The sequence below is a fragment of the Mustela putorius genome, unplaced genomic scaffold (assembly GCF_011764305.1).
Source record: "Mustela putorius furo isolate JIRA1106 unplaced genomic scaffold, ASM1176430v1.1 tig00003845_pilon_pilon_pilon, whole genome shotgun sequence".
NCBI lineage: Eukaryota > Metazoa > Chordata > Mammalia > Carnivora > Mustelidae > Mustela > Mustela putorius.
Window position 1 is genome coordinate 37,221,328 of NW_025421998.1, and position 16,141 is coordinate 37,237,468.

The following is a 16,141-nucleotide window of genomic DNA, read 5'->3' on the forward strand; positions in this document are numbered from 1 at the left end:
TCCTCATCCTTTCTTTGTTCCATTATAGACAAAACCCCTGTATTCTTACATTTAAGTGTGAAACAACTTAACATTAAGAAATCATGTGTACATTGAAAGTAATTCAGAATTTAAAGTAAATTCAGAAAGTAATTCAGAAAGGTTAAAGTAGTTCAGAAGGTTCTTATAGTAAGTATTCCTGACTCAGTGGGTGAGGTGGTAACTAGAAATCTTTGAGTTTCAGCTCTCTGCTCGAACTCTCTCAAGACTACATGGATCCCTCACGTCACCCAGCTAGTGGGTGGAGCAGGGTCTTGATCTCTGATCCATCAGGCTCAGACTCCAAAGCCCCTAACAGTTATGCTACCCTCGCTTAAGCAGAGTTTGAAAACCTGCCATACCATCTTACCTTTATTTACATGACAGGGACTACCTATATTTACATGAGAAGTTTTACTTTTGAGGATGGAAAAATTACCCTAACTTTCACATCTTTCTTCCCTGGTATTACTTATAAACATAGTTGATAGGAATCCAACTCTTTGCTGGTGTTTGTCCTCTAAGCATCCTCACATAACTGTACCTTTTGGCCTTTCAGGATGAGTAGGTCTTTCGTTGTCAGGGCAGTTCTGGATTGTACTAGGGAAACACAGCATATCCCCATGGGCCCTTGTTTTCCCTTGGTTCAACTAAGTGACCCATCTCTAAAAAATATACAAGTGGACAGGAGTGGGGAGAGGTTGATAGATGCTCTCTCTGCCCCCTGGACTCCTGGACCCCAATGAACACTGGACTGGCTCTACATATTAGTTTTCTAATTGCTACTATAATATATTACACAAATGTGGTAGCTTAAAACAGTCTAGACTTATTATCTTACAGTTCTTTGGAAGTCCAACTCAGATGTCACTGGACTAAAATTAGAATTTGGCAGGACGTAGTTTGTTTTTGGCAACTCCAGGAAAGATTCTGTTTCCTTGCCTTTTCCAGCTTCTGGAGGCTGCTCCCATTCCTTGGCTATTGGTTCCTTCCTCCAGCTTCAAAATTCTCTCTGAATCTGTTCGCCTCCCTCCTCCACTTTTTTTTTTTTTTTTAATGAGAAAAAACTGTGTTTAGATTTAGCCAGCTGGACTCAGTTCAGGTGATCCCAATTTCATTGGTAACATCCAAAGCATCATAGTGAGGGGCCAATCGAACATATGCCTTCTTCTCTCCATCATGCCTGATCAAGGTGTTGACCTTGGCCACAGCAATGTCATAGAGCTTCTTCACAGCCTGTTTGATTTGGTTATCTTTGGAGCCATTCTTCTGCCTATCACACTTTTTTAGGAATCACACATGAAGAATGAGATCATCCATTCCAGGAAGGTCAAAGACAAAATCAGGGAGTACATAGGGGAGAATTCTGAAAGCAGAAGCTTGACAGCTGAGCATCTCTTACCAATTTTCTTCTCCCCTCTGCTCCCCTTCCCTCCTCTGCTCTCCCGTATATGAGACTATAAGGCAATATTCCAGCAAAGAATGTACTTACAGCACAGAGAAATCCAGAGAGAAGCAAAGAGGTGATTCACCTGGAGACACACAGAGCTGTGAACTGCCTATTTTTAATCAGGGTGGATAATTTGGAGGGTTCATCTTTCTCATCTGTAAACTGGAGTTGCTACCTGCCTCAAGTTTGCATGAGGATCCAGTGAGTTAATAGATGCATGTCCCTCGGCACACTGTCCTATCATATTCTGGATGCCTCGTGAGTCTAAGGATGTTACTGGTTTCAGATATAACTAAGGGGAAAAAAAAAAAAAAGGAAAGAAAGAAAAGAAAAGAATAGGGGGAAAAAAGATTTTTACTTCTCCACAGTTTTTCAGAATAGCAGAATTTAAATTGCTGATTCCTAAGCAGTGAATTAAAAAAGTTTTTAATGAGTGATGGCGCTGACCCCGGGCTTATTGATTAGGGGACATCTTTATTGTATTCAAGTGGAAAAAAAAAAGTTTCTCTATACACTTAAGAAAAGCCCCATGGCTGGGGCGCCTTGGTGGCTCAGTCAGCTGAACATCCAGCTCTTGATTTTGACTCAGGTCATAAACTCAGGGTTGTCAGATCAAGTCCTGTGTCAGACTCCATACTCAATAGAGAGTCAACTTGGCATTCTCTTTTCCTCTCCCTCTACCACCCCTCCTACCACTCACGTGCTATCTAAAAAAAAAAAAAAGTAAAATCTTTAAAAAAAGTTCCATGAAAAAGGAAATTTGCATAATCCTTAAGAAAGTCTGCATATAACAAAAATATGTATTTATCATAATTCTTATTAGCAAGCTTCTAAAATTAAATCATCAGTTAGTAATGATGTTAAACCCATAATATTCTTCAATTATTATAATAATATCTTACCTTGAGCAAGTATACTGCTTTAAAGCACTTCAGTTTACATTAGTTCACTTTTAATGTGTACATAGTTCCTGCCCTAACCTCATTTCCAATTGTCCCATAAGTTGATTGATTTATGCAATTTAGCCCTTGGGATTAATCAACTATTCCAATTGTTTGTGAATTTACCTAAATAAATAGGACTTTCTTGATATAATTAGTCTAAATATTATAAAGTAACATGAAAAATGCATGTTTTCCTAGGAAATATCAGACTTTCAATAGTATAGCCTGATCATTCTTAGCACCCTTCCCCAGCCATTTAGCATTTACATTATATATATAATAGGAAGCTATGCCACAGCTCCTTATGAGATAAAAGTTCCACATAATATCTGCTCTCACTGATATAGGATTTTTAAAGACAGAATAAGAATTTGCTACTATATTGCCAAATCCCCTTGCTAAAATAGAATCCTCTAACAGGAACTTCATACTCCAACTTCACAGTTGAACAGGAGAAGATAGTTCTTCTGAACCAGCTTACCACTGACTGCGGACACCTTTCCCAGAGTGTGGCTAATGGAATGGACTCCTCTCTTGAGTCACAGGTCATTGGAGCTGACCCGGGTCCATATGACCAGCCTGTAACATGTGCTCAGTTTTTGTTTCTTAACCCCAAGTGGTCAGTGTGATGATGGAACTCTCTTGCTCTACATCCTGAGTGTTCTCCACATAATTACAAAATAGATATGGGGAATATTTGGCATGTGCCTTTTTCCTGTAGGATCAGCACACTAGGCTGGAGGTGGGAGAGGAACTGGGATGGGGATTTAGGATCAAGAATGCCTTAGAGCATCCTTAGAGCTGTACCAAGTAGAGGGGTGTTTTATCCATTTTGTCAAAAATTACTCACTTTATACTTAGGGTTAAAACTGAAAATGGATTCTCTGCACTGCATGGGACATGGGTGCAATGGCATTAGACATTTCATGGAAGGAGTGTCTCAGAATGCTTCTGCATAATAGCTTGACACCCAGTGTTACAGGACTGAAGTCTAGAAAATGGTATGCATTACATTGTAGAGCATTTAAATAATCACTTAAAAGAACGTCTTGCAAAAGATCAACATGAATATGAAGCTTTTATTAGCAAACTATACTTCTTACTTTAAAAATTACCTTAATTTTTAAAATTCTGAATAGCCTGTCACCTGAGAGACATTTAGACCACTTGATAATGTTGCTAATTTCACTTCCTGCCCTGTTGCAGTAGCTGAATTCTTATAAATACTGTGTGTCTGAGTTATGAACATATGTACACACGGATATATACATACACACATTGAAACGGTTTCTTGTGATAGCGTTTCCCTCAGCCATAATTTTTCATATGAAGAAAAATATCCAATATTATATAAAAATAGGATGTGTAGGTAATTATTTTGAGGTTTTCTTATCAACTTCTAGCATATTTTTTCAAACAATCTAGATTTGTAGCTAAAACACACTTATTCTTAATGTAACTATTTGCTTCTAGACAGTTCAGATTGAACCATTAACAATTTTTCCCCCTATCCTCCCCTATTAAACTTAGCTGATAATGAAATGTCATTTTATTGTCTTGTTTTAAAAAAAAAGTTTTAATAACAATGCAGGAAGGTGAGAATCCTGTTGTGGAGACTTTCAGAAAAGCACCTCAGGTCAATAAGCTGATACATCTTTTTCCAGGACCTAATTTGAAAACTTGTAACAAACGGGGAATGTAGGCCTGTGAGACCCAAATGAGTCACCAGCATCAGCCAGCCACCCCTGACGCGACCAAGAACATGACTTTGGCCTCTGCAGTGCAATCCTGCCCCCGACTCAATGACCCTGCCCTCTGGCCTTTTGTTTCTGATGAAATGTAAGAAGCTTCCTATCCAAACCACATGTGCTTGCAGTTGCCTAATCTCTACAGTAACAATGAAAAAGAAAAGAAGCAAATTTTTTACTTAACTAGAGTTGACCAGGATGTTAGGAATTCTTTTGTTCTGATTAATCATCTCTCTGCTATTGAACCTTCCTGCCTTTAATTTAAGAAATCCTGTTTGCGTTACTCTGTGAGATTTCAGTCAGTGACGTCTTTCGTAATGAAACCAAAAAATTACATGGAACACAAGGCATTCATGTAAAAGTTTACTATTTATCAGTGGTGATAATTTGGAGTGGTGATATTTGGCCAAATTCCCTACTATATGAATAGGCAATTTGAGAAAATCATTTGTTTTCTTCAAAATACTATTACATTCAGGATCTTTTTACAATAAGCTTTAAAGAACTGACTCTAAGTTTGTTGAATAAAATATTGTTTCAAGTAGATGGATGATACCTGGAGATATGATCATCATTTTGCTACATGGAGACTTCTTTGGTAACAGCTTTATTGAAATATAATTCACATACTGTGCAGTTCACCCATTTTACATATGCAATTCAGTGCTCTTAGCATATTTAGAATTGTGCAATCATTGCCACAATCAGTTTTAGAACATTTTCATCACCCAAAAAGAAACTTCTCTACTTTTTAGCTATCACTTTCACAATTGCCTTACAATATCCACCACCCCAGCCCACAGCCCCAGCTAACCATAACCCTCTATGTGTCTCATAAATTTGCCTATTTGGAACATTTTATATAAAGGAATAATATGATATTTGGTCTTTTGTGACCTCCTTCTTTCATCAACATATATTTTCAACATTTATCTATATTGTAGCATGTCTTGATACATCATTTCTTTTTATGGTCAAATAATATTTCATTATCTGGATATGCTACATTTTGTTTACTCGTTCATCATTGATGGACATTTGGGTTGTTTCTGCCTTTTAGCTGCTAGGGATAATGATAGCTATGAGCATGCCTGTACAAGTTTTTATATGGACATGTTTTTTATTTCACTTGGTTGTGTAACTAGGAGTAGAATTGTTGAATCAAATGATAATTTTTGTTTAACTTTTTGAGGTATTGCTGGAATATTTTTCAAAGTGACTGTAGCATTTTACATTACATGGAAAATTAATTTATGGGACACCTGGGTGGCTCATTCAGTTCAGTGGCTGCCTTTAGCTCAGGTCATGACCCCAGGGTCCTAGGATAGAGTTCCACATCAGGCTCCTTGCTCAGCGGAGAGCCTGCTTCTCTCTCTGCCTCTGCCTGCCACTCTGCCTGCTTGTGCGCGCGCTCTCTCTCTTTCTTTGTCAAATAAATAAATGAAATCTTAAAAAAAAAAAAAAAGAAAGAAAATTAATTTATCAGAATTTGATCTTGTTGCAGTTTCAGTGTTGATACTTATTCTGACACATGGTTCTTTGATTCATCATGTCAATTATCAAAACTCCAGTGAAATCAGAATAAGGGGAGAAACAAGCCCTAAGGGGCCAAAACCAATACTAAATGGTCTACCCACTAAAATTCATATTCATCCCTAGAAAAATCCTATAAGCTCTCACTCCTAGTCAGTTTACTCTTTTTTTAACTTCTGATTTTCTGAACCTTTGAAGATTAGTAGAAAATTGGCGAGAGTTTCTGGAGACCAGATTATTGATGGCGACAGGGAAAGACAGCGAAATGCCTCGTAGTGAGAAAAGGAACTGAACACAAAATGGTAAAAGAAAACCTAAGACCTCTAAACACTGGAACTATTTAGTTTCAGGGGAAGTCCCTACTTTGAGATGTCACTGTATTATTTCAGAGTGCAGCTGTTGCAGTCTTCAGTAATCAAAGTAAGATACAATCATATCATTAAGAAAAGTGTGTAAGTTTTTAATACGGTTTGAAGAATACATCCAAATGATGTAATTTTTGAAAATTCATCTCTTAAAATTGTAGACTCTCAGGGCTGGACAAGAGTTTAATGATCATATCTTACCTAATGTAATGTCATAGAAAAACCTAATAGGGCGACTATAGAGAACTGGTTGCAGGTTTAGAGATTTGTGAACTTTAGCACAGAATAGTAACTTTGGGTCTAAACTCGCATCATGAGTGAGGTGCTGGATCTGAATGGATAATATACAAAGCTTCTTTTAGATTTTTTTATTCTATCTGTCCCTCTCAAGTAAGATTCCATGAAGGGTTAAGCATATTCTAATTTCCCAGAAGAAAATAAAAGAATAAAATACCTTAAGAACTTTGAAAAAACTTTGTGAACTCATAGACTATTTAGAAACAGTCAGGAAACATTAAATATCTACAAAATGTCAAGGTTTGTGATAGGCTCTTGAGACAGAAAGATGAATGAATAAAGCCTAGTTCTTTCCCTCAAGTGTATGCAAACCATTTCTCATGTATGGATCATTACAAATGACAGAAGATCTATAGAGGTAATAATGCTAACATATCTCATTTACTGATAACTTACTATGTACTAGGAATTATGCTAAGTGGCTTACACACTTCCATAATTTAATTCTCATAACTCTATGAGGTAGACATTATTATTCTCAGACACAAAGAGGTCAGGTAAGTTGCCAGAGATCAAAGAGGTGGTAGTTGTTCTGATTCTAGAGGGAACACAATAGGAAGAGAGCAGTTATATTTGGTAAGGACCTAGGTTTTCAGTTTCCTTAGTCCTTTGCTAAGCCCTTCTGGCAGAACTACACTGAAAGCATATGATAAGGATAGAGTCTACTATCATGTAGAAGTTCAGCTGCAGGCAATAGAAAATATTTTAGTTGTTTTAAGCAGGAAAAAATTTTAAAATAGGAAATTAGAAAATAATTTAATACAGAGAATAAAGTATTTATAGAATTGTAAAAAGAGCTGTAGAAGCAGGCTCTACTTGAGCCTTCAGCAATTACTCCCAGAATCACATACTAGAGCTGACCTGCCAAGAAAATTATGACTGTGGGAGGGAATTCAAGAGCCAGCTCCTGATTCCAGAGTCACTCTTGCCTTAGCTATAATCTGAGTCCAAGAGCCTGCCGCTGCCCCTGTTGGCCCCAGAGGCATGCAAATCTTGCTAAATCAACATCCACAAAATTAATGTCTCACACACTACGCCTTGCTCTTAGGTTAAATCAGTTCTGAATGCAAGTGTCATTTGAGAGCATCTGATTGGCAGGACTTAAGTCACATCTGGCAATCCTCATTTCCAGCACATCTGGGATTTTTGTCCAGCCTCTGCCTATTAGAAGGACATTGAAATGGTGTTTAAGAACCAATCTAGCATATCCATTATAACCAAGAAAGAATTCCTGGGCAAGCTCAATAGTCCTCACTAGTATTTCATTCTAGTATTTTAAAAGTCCTTGTGGTTTCCCCTATGATTCTTGATGGATCATCTCACATTCCAAAATGCATTTCTTTTGAAACTTGTAGTCTCATTACAACTCCAAGTTTGTTTTATATTATTTTTTCTTAAATACAATGAACAAGCAAGAAATATTTTAAATAAGAGTATCTATTTGATATCTCATCCTCTAAATTCAACTTGAAAGTTATTTATTTTTGAAAGAGTAAGCATTTTTTAGTCTTTTCTTCTTTTTTTTAAATCACAAGCTGTTATTTTGTCCATAGAGTTGTTATTTGTATCTGAATCTAGCAAACCACCTGAATTTTTATGACATTCTAAGTTTGGGGAAGAACAAATGGGAGCAAGTTTCAGGTTTCTTAGACTCCTTTTCTGTGCAGAAGGACATTCCCATAGGGCTGACATTCAGTTTTCTAATCCACTCTCAGGACCCCTCACCACAATGCCTGGTGTGTACTGGGGTTACAAAATTCATCAGCAGCACCCCCCCCCCACACACACACACCCTTGGATATCATTAAGATCCTTCACTATTCAACCCATATTCTTGTGCTTTTACAAGTTCACTTCCTTGACCCAAACCACAAACGTGTTGGGCTCCATATGATGTAGGAAAGACATTAGGGTTCCAAGCTGATGGCCAAGAAAGAATTTTTAAGACGTGTTTGGTGCAAAAGGTGATTTTATTGAAGCACGGGGACAGGACCCATGGGCAGAAATAGCTGCAAAGGGCTCATGAAGAGTGGCCCATTATATACTTTCAAGTTGGGAAGGGGTAGGGGGTAGTATAAGCCTCTAAGGTATTTTGGAAGCAAGGTTTCTAGGACCTTGAGGGAGCTAGCTGTTGTTGGGAAAAGGTCATTTATTACTGTCTAATAAAACCTTAGTCATGAGACCCTTCAGATGTATATCAGTGGGCCTTATGCTTGGGGGATGATTATCAACACATATCTTGAGGGGTTTGGAGATAAAGGAAGTTTCCAAAGGAATTTTTATACATTAAAATAGATTTACAGGATCTTGGTGGTGGGGGCGGGGAGGGGTGGTTGGGGCCAGGATTGCCTTTTGCCCTTAACAAAGTATTAACATTGAGGCCCCTGAATCTCTAGAGGAATGTCACTCTTCCTGTTTCTAAGACTTGTTAGTGGGCTCTGTGTAGTAAGGACATTTAATAATTTTTCTTCTGCCTTTGTTTCCCATATCACTGTGTCTCTGATAAGCAGAAAAATGTATTAACATACAAAAGGCAGATGCCCCACCTGGAGAAGCTCATCTTTATGGAGTTACTGAATTGCTCTCTTAAGAGCGCATGGAAAAGAAGACAAGGGTCTCCCAAATCAGATTCAATATTGATGAACTACTACCCTTTAGTTTAAACTAAATCTTGGTATAATTTAGATTTTAAATGGGCTATCTTCAGAAATTATAAAAAGCAAAATATAATCTGTAGACGATGTTAATGATAGAAGACTTATGCATAGTCCTAAAATTTGGAAAGACAGTCATATGTTCTAAAACATAGAAAACCTGAAAATTGTGATAAACTATACTTTTAGCAATATCCTCTTTACTTCTTATTTAAAATTCTTTCCTTGAATTTTAAAAAGTTCTGTCAATGACAATATCCTGGCATGCCCCCCCCCACCCTATCTCTGCTGGTATGCGGGAGGTAATGAGGCAGCCAATATGCTATTGTCTATTTCTTGTTTCCTAGCTTTATAGGACAATTTTAAGTACTTGTGCTTGCAGCCAGAGTCATTATTTGCTTCTGATCTATCCTAAATGCCAGCTACCAAAAAAGGAAAAAAAAAAAGACTCCACCATTTTCATCAGCCTTAAAAAATGTGTATCACTATCATCCCAGGTTCTCAGTGCTGCTAAGAAAATTTGGTGCCCTAGGAAACAGTTGAAGATCCCATGCTAACCAAATATTCATGTCACTGAACTTATCATTAAATGTGTATGAACTTGGCTTTGTCCCCATTGTGAATGAAGTTAGGCTGCATAAATAAAATCACACATATATGTATGTGTGAATCTAACTGGTTGACATGATGGGTTTCAGTCCTGATCTCATATAACTTGGCTCATGTGACCATGGGAAAGCTCCTTATTCCTGCAAGATCTGCACTTGCGCATGGTTTAAAAAGGAATTAAACTACATGGTAAGGTTCTACGTGTCCATAACTGAGTATGGCAGAAGGCAGAACACCTTTAAGTTAAAAAGAGTATTTCAAGGATCCCTTAGAAGAGTCTGCCTGAGATGCAGGTACATCTATAGTGTGTTCTCTAACTGCTTGACATGTTGTTGTGTAATTACAGTATCTTATAAAGCTCTTCCAATTCAGTAGGCTACAAATAGTATCCCAAATTCTTATAGCTTGAAATCCACAAAATAAAAATAATTTTGAGAATACTTCTACCCCTTTGTTACTTTTTCTGAAATATTTAAAATAGCCATTAATAACCGCAAGAGCTCCTCTCCTTATTACATTCATTTGGGTTTTTGAGGAACAAACTAACATACTGGGTTACCTCACTCATAATTTCCTATCATATGATTTCAGTTTTGTAACAACTAGTTTTCAGTGACTTTCATAAACTGTATTTCTCCAAAAACAGAAAATGTGTTCTATTATCAACTTAAAACTTCTAAGTTACGCCTTCTTGCTAAATTCAAGTAAAGTGTTTCTGACATTAGTTTAATAGTATCAGTTATTTCCTATTTATAGTTCTCCTAGAATTTAATACTTTTCTTAGGTTGATTTAGTGATTCTTTTCTTTCACATAATCATGGTTTTAGTAGCAAACAACATACATTGTATACTAAACAGCATCATTTATTTTTAAAGAACATTTACATAACAGTTGCCATATGGATATTGAAAACAAGATGGGTAATGTAAGCCTATTATGTTGCTTAAAATATATTATGAGCATAACTAAAGGAAATATTGAGCCAATTTGTCACAGTTGTTTATTTTAAAGTAAAGGAAAAAAAGCTTTTGTTTTATAATAAACAGATGCCCATATCAGCATTGGATTTTAAATTATTTCACTACTCCCTTTTCAGATAGCCTAATTTATTCATTGTAGTTTTATCAATTAGATATCTTTTCTAAGAGGGATTTAATTCAAAAATTCACTGAGTGCTATAAAATGTTCACAATTATGGATGTGAACATAATATAGCGATTTCCCATAGTACATTGTTTATTTCAGAGTTGAGCAGATTCTCCCTTATAAGGCTCCATCTCTTTTATATTTACGGCCTACTTGAACTTCTAAGGCCTTCTGGGCACTTATTTTTTTCAACACATATTTGCTGAGCATCTACTACGTGCCAGGCATATTTTGAGGTACTAGAGAATCAATAAATAAAAGGTTGAAAATCCTTGCTTTCATGGAGGTATAATTCTAATGGGGAATACAATCTGCAAGATATATTCTATTTTAGAAGGTGACGAGTGTATAGGAAAAAATAAAACCGGGGACTATGAAATACAATGGAGAAAGCTATTATGGAATGAATGTTTGTGTTCCCCCCCAAATTCACCTCCAATCAGTTCAGTAAGTGGAGCTTTAGGGATGTAATTCAGTTTAGGTAGGATCATGAGGAGGGTGGTTTCCTGATGGGATTATTGCCTTTATAAAAAGAGGAAGACAGGAGAGTTCACTCTCTTTTCATGTGCACACACCAAGGAAAGGCCATGTGAGTACTCAGCAAGGAGGAGTTTCTACCAGCCACGAAGAGGTGTCTCGCAGACACTGATCCTGATGTCACCTTGATCTTGAACTTCCAGTCTTCAGAACTGTGAGGAATAAATTCCTGTTTTTTAAGTCACCCAGTCTATGGTATTTGTTATGGCAGCCTGAGCTGACTAACACAATGGCAAAGTTTGAAGTTTTAGATAGAGTAGTCAGGAAAGTAAAGATGTGAAGAAGTGAGAAAGCAAGCAATGCAGGTACTGGAGGAAGAGCGTTCCAGGCAGAGGGAAGAGCAAGTTCAAAGGTCCTGGGGGGGGGGGGGGGGGGAGGGTCCTGGGGAAAAGAGCTGGAATGGGAGAAATAATAGAGAAGGCAGTGGGATATGAGGTCAGAAAAGTAGTCAGGAATGTAGCTTTGTGTGAGCTACATTCTACATGTATGAATGAAGCTACATGTATGACTATAGCTATGTCTGAGCCTTGTAGCTTCATAATAGCTATTTTGGTTTTTATTCTGAGGTGGGAAGCCATTAGAGGGCACTAATCAGAGAAAGGAGAGGTCTGTTAAAACCTGGATATGTTTTAACTATATACATCTTGCAGCTATTTTGAGAATAGATAGCAGTAAATCAAGGTCAGAAACAGGTGGACCAGTCTGGATTCTGTTAACATCACAGGTGTGAAATAATAGTGGTGTAAGCCAGGCTAATGGCATTTGGGAAGTTAAGAAGTACTGGGATTCTTAGTTCATTCTGAAGGTAGAGATGAGAGGATTTCATCTGGTTATGCAAAAGAGAAATTATATAGAGAGCGAAAATTAGATTCCTGTATGTTTGAGAAAGTATGGAAGGAAAGCAGTTGAAGGTAGTGAGCATATAGATTCCTTTTCCAAGGAGTTTTGCTATCGAAGGGACCATGATATAGGGTAGTATGGTGGGGGGGTGATTTAAGAGAGTGTTTTTAGAAGGGAAAAGTAATTGCATATATATATATATATATATATATATATATATATATATTCATACACACACACATATGTTTGGTGGTGGTTATAGTAAAATCTTTATTTAGGTTTGGTCAGTACAGATAAGATATACTGGAATCACAGAGCAATATGCATTAATAGGATACAACAGTTCATAAAAGCTGATTAACTATGCACACAAATTGCTTAAACATTCAGTCTCCTAAATCTCCTAAAGAGAAAATGCACAGATGTATGGTAGAAAAACTGTATTAACACTGAAACTACTATAGGACTCCATCAGCAAGTCCAGCTTTTAGTGATAAAACTACTATACTGGGCAAACTTGGCAGTCATAAACCCCCAGCTACTCTAAGTCTGAATGGTGCTTAAGTATCATAACAGCATGAGTAAGAATGCCCTTACACAGCACAGGTTCTAGGAGAGACACAGATTCATGCAGACATCATTGTGTTATACTTTAAGGAAAGATTTCCATCTACAATTTCACATTAACTCACATAAAAATAACTTGAACCTACACAAAATGTCCTTTTAGGAACATTAAAGTTAACTAACTCTTAAAATTTCCAAAGTGGCAGAGGTTTTAAAGCAAAGAAGGGGAAGGAAAAAAAGGGGGGAGGAGGGGAACCACACCCACAATAAAAGGCAAATTGTGACAAAAGTATGCATTAATTTTCTGGACAGCATCCTCTCCCAAATTAAGTGACACTGTATAAAAATTTGCTGGGAAAAAATATTACAAAACTGAACCCTGTACATTTACACTTGAGTCCAAGCCATTCTGAACGTAGCGGGAACCCGCAAGACAGTTACCTTTCCCACTCACTGTTTTCTCCTCTTGAGGGTCATGATTGGAGTCTATGTCATTTGGGTGGTGTGTGAGAGAGTTTTCACTGCCTGTGGGAGGGTCTACATTCATACCCAGCACTGAGTTGATTTACATAACTACTACCTCCTCTGCCAGTTCTCTCCTCTGAGCTGTTGGAGGCCTTGTTACCATTCCTTGGAGAAGAAGGAAAGTCATCTTCGGCTGTGTCGCCCTCCCTTGGAAATCCAGACCCGGACGTCCTCTGCCGGGAGGATCTGCCATTACTTGTTCCGTTGGCCTGCCGACTGCAGTGTTTACCTGTGGCCTTAGGCTCAGAAGACATAGTCCTGCTGGTACTGGGGGCCAGAGCTTGAGACTGCTGCTGTTGGTATTGAGCCAACTGTTGGCAAGTCTCTTTCAGTTGCTGAAAGAACTAGAATGGTGCTCTGCAAACCCTCTGCTTCTTCATCAAGTTGAAGAAGTCATTCAGTTCATTCTGACTGCTTTTAAGTTCTTCACTGTATTTCTTCTGTTAAGCCAGCTCTGCTTCAAGTTGTGTGATACGTCCCTGGACAGCTGCCTTCCAAACTCTTGATTCTCCTGGATAAGCATTCGACACTTCGCCATTCATTAACTTTTGGCCTGTTTGGCTCATTTAAGTTTTGATCCAGAAGTTCAACAACAGTCTTGAAGTCCACCGTCTTATTGGCAAAACTGATATACAGTGTCTCTAAGTCACTGTGCTCAAGGTTAAGAGCGATGCATATTCCATTTTTACATTTTACTGGAATTTTACACGTTCAGTTCATGATTTTAAATCTCTAGGCTTTCATTCCTCCAAACTGTGTGAAGACACAGTGTGCCACAGACTTAAGACTTCAGTTTCTCCCTCTATTTTCTTCAAACAGAAACATTTCTCAAGTGTCTACATGTTCTAGAAGGGGAATTTTTCGGTGGTGGCTACTTCTTTGGAATAGTCCAACACCATCAGGCCTCTGAAGCAAGGGAAGAGAAAAAAGCTGAAACACAAAGTTCATCTGGTTAAGTTTTACAGTAACCATTACAAGCTGGATAGTATAAGAAGGTGGCTAGGGAGCTCAAAAAGTCTGAGTCTTGGTGTGGAAACCGGTACTTGGCTGTCCCACCACAGCTTTCTCGAAGCGTTGCTGTCAGGGCAGTCTTGATTGGGGGGTGTGACTTGTTTACTTCTCAGGTGTAAACTTCCAGACATTCAGTTCATTTTGGGCTTGTTCCAGTTTGTCTTCAGTCTGTTCCGGTTCACCTTTCATTTTTAGGAAAAACAAATTGATTGCTGGGTCTCCCATTGTTGATCTCAGTTGGGCAACGCTAGGTTGCTGGACTTTGCATGAGGTACTGGATTTGCCTAGTACACTCCTGCATCTCTTGCCCCTCGGTTGCGAGTCACATTACAAGGATGTTTTCCCTGTGCGCAGACTCTTGCTGCTGTTGCTTTAATTTTCCTTCAGATTCCCTTAATCCAGTTACATCATTAGAGTTAAGATCTGTGTACTTGCCCTCCAAAGCTTGGACATACGCTTCATATGGTTTCCATCTTAGAATGAACTCATCTCGTGCCCTAACTTTGAAGTCTGTTTCGCCCAGCCGAACCTTTTTGGGAAGAGGTTCCTCGTTGGTCATCTTGAATCCTCTCCACCGGCCACGGTGGTGCCACCCAGTCACATAGGCCAAGGCCGCGCTGCCCGCTGGCTGCACTCCCCGCCCCCCCCCCCCCCCCCCCCCCGCTCTCCTCCTCCTGCCGCAGCCCTGGTGCTCCTCTTTATTTGCGGGTCTCGCTACCACAAAATGACACTGAAGGAGGACCAATTGCATATTTTTTTATCTGGTAGGAAAAAATAGAGAGTGAGAAGTTGATGGTGCTTGAGGAAAAGCAAGATCAGGGAGTAGGTGAAAGGATAAGCTGTAACGCACATATGCGGAGGCCCGCTCTAGCGAGTGGGAGGGAGACTTCCCGCCAGGGATTCTGGAGAAAAGAGAAAGTTAATAAGCATAGATGCAAATGAGTAAGAAGCTGTGGTGGTGGGAGTTTTTGGAAATTTGCCTCAAATTTGGGGGGGGGTGCGGAAAATGTAAAAAAGTAAGATGATCCATTGATATGTGGATAAGGAAGGAGATATGAATTTAATGTGAAGGAAAAAAACTATAAAATAGTTCTCTGGAAGAAGGGGAGAAGAGGACAGGCCAATTATGAAAACTGGATTGTGATTTACCATTTTTGCATGAGTAAAATGTAGTAATAACACAACCATTTGCATAATTAAAAGCTAAATTCCGAACACAAATACCTCAAATCAATTTAAGGTCACTGGTTGCCCAGATTTTTCCCACTGTGGCCCTGTATTTAGTTTAGGATAAACAGAGCTAACTGTGCCAAGAGGTGAAGTTGTATTTTTGTGTGTGTGGTAAATTTTACATCTCTGTATTTGTATATCCCAAGAAATAGGGATTGATAATATAGAGTCCTAATACTGTAAAGTAATCTGGGCGATTTCTCTTGTTTTACAGATGAGGGAACCAAACCACAGGATGATTTAAGTGTTCCAAAGTCTTATACTCAGTAGCTAGTTCAGGCAAAACCAAGACACAGTTCTTCCAACTCCTAAATCATTGCTCTTCTCTAAGCATTTATATGCTGATTTATGTATAAAAGGTGGAAGGATACATGTACACATATTGTTTATATTTTCAAAAGAAAGCAATTAAGAGAACAAACTAAAACCTAACAAAAATGATTACCTATAAGTGTAGGGAGGAAACACAGGACAGAGAAGACAGAATTGAAGTTAGACTTAAAAATATACCTGGTTTTATAATATTCCTTTCAAATCATATACATATTTTATATAAAAAATCAAAATGTTAAAAATCACAAAAAAATTAAATCTAATTCTATGCTAATTTGTTTATATAACCATACAGAAAATTAATTACTGTAAGTGACTCCAAAATAGAGTATT

General features: G+C 38.0%; 1 pseudogene; it reads right to left on the reverse strand.

Annotated features, from left to right (window-relative positions):
* Nucleotides 1-13,019: 13,019 nt before the first annotated feature.
* On the reverse strand, nucleotides 13,020-14,813 carry LOC101690617 (annotated as a pseudogene).
* Nucleotides 14,814-16,141: the final 1,328 nt, after the last annotated feature.